General features: G+C 37.5%; 1 non-coding gene across 1 annotated transcript; it reads left to right on the top strand.

The window, feature by feature from the left end:
- The first annotated feature begins 712 nt into the window (after positions 1-712).
- On the top strand, positions 713-818 carry LOC128281981 (small nucleolar RNA R71). The gene has a single exon (XR_008272291.1). It is a non-coding gene; the product is annotated as a small nucleolar RNA R71 (small nucleolar RNA).
- The last annotated feature ends 863 nt before the right edge of the window (positions 819-1,681 follow it).

A 1,681-nucleotide genomic window follows, 5' to 3' on the forward strand; every position in this document is an offset into this window, starting at 1 on the left:
AGTTTCAGTGTTACTTGGTAGGCCACCTTGTGGTCATTCAGAGATCAACTTAGCAAGCTATCCTATTTGAGTTTCAAGCCCTTGAATTGATGCTTGCTGATTCTTAAGCGCTGTTTTAGTATTTTGAAAATGAGTTTTTCGACACCGAGATGAATTTTGTAAGCATCACTTCAAGGTTCGGTTTCTTCTCTTGTTGGTAAGGTGGTTGTTGAAAACCTAGAGGATGTTGTGGCCTTTGATTTCCCTGACCACCCCACGAGAAATTGGGATGGTTCCTCCAACCTGCATTATAAGTGTTACTATACGAGTTATTTTAAGGTCTAGAATTATTACCCATATAGTGGACTTGTTCCTTATCGGTGCTAGGGTTGAAGGACGGATGATCTATATTGTGCACTCCTCCTCCATTTGAATCACACCTCATCACTGGATGTACCTGAGTAGAACCATACAAACCATCAACTTTTTATTCAAAATTTCTACCTGGTTAGATAGCATAATAACCGCTTCGACGTTAAAAATGCTAGCTGCTTTTGTCGGCTTTGTCCTCATAACTTGCCACTGATAATTATTTAGTGACATCTCTTCTATGAACTCATAAGCCTCTTCAGGTGTCTTATTATTGATAGTTCCACCAGCAGCTGCGTCAATCATTTATCTAGTCGAGGGATTCAAACCGTTGTGAAAGGTTTGAACTTGTAGCCAAAGAGGTAACCCATGGTGAGGGCACCTTCTCAATAGATCTTTGTATCTCTCCCAGCCATCATAAAGTTTTCTAAATCCATCTGCACAAAAGCAGAGATATCATTCCTTAATTTAGCCATTTTAGCTGGCGAAAAATATTGAAGCAAAAATTTTTCGGTCATTTGTTCCCAAGTGGTGATTAACCCTCGTGGTAACAAGTTCAACCACTGTTTAGCCTTATTCCTCAATGATAATGGAAACAAACGAAGGTGAATGACATCCTCAGAAACGCTATTGATCTTAAAGGTGTCGCAGAATTCCAGAAAATTTGCTAAATGAGTGTTTGGATCCTCGTCCTGCAAACCATCAAACTGAACAAACTGTTGTATCATTTGAATTGTGTTAGGTTTCAGTTCAAAATTATTTGTGGCAACAGTAGGCCTAACTATACTCGATTTAGTTCCAATGAAATTAGGTTTAGCATAATCATACATAGTATGAGGAGCAGGATTTTGATCTACTGGATTTACAGCAACTACAAGAGGTAGCGGATTATTCTGATTATCAGCCATCTCTTCGGTTGTGGTTTGAATATCGTCCTCTTGCCCTTCCTCTATGTATTGTAGGCTTCGCCTTATTTCTCTTTGATTTTTGCGAGCTGTGCTTTCGATCTCACTATCAAAAAGTAGAGCTCCTGACGGGTTTCTTCTAGTCATAAACTATAAAAAACCTGCCAGAAGTAATAAAAAAAAGAAAATTTAATAATTTAAGCAAAATTAAAAATTAAATTAAATTGCAATAAAAACAAAAAAAATGGCTAAAGTAATAAAAATTAAGCGTTCCTAATATCTTAGTCCCCGGAAACGGCGCCAAAAACTTGATGGTCATGAAACTAACTAAAAATTAGACTTTAAGGCAAGCGCACCTATCAAACAATAGTATAGTTATGGTGAGACCGGAAATATCGTATCCACGAGGACTAAAAGTACTAGTAATT

Source organism: Gossypium arboreum, chromosome 1 (assembly GCF_025698485.1).
Source record: "Gossypium arboreum isolate Shixiya-1 chromosome 1, ASM2569848v2, whole genome shotgun sequence".
Classification (NCBI taxonomy): Eukaryota; Viridiplantae; Streptophyta; class Magnoliopsida; order Malvales; family Malvaceae; genus Gossypium; species Gossypium arboreum.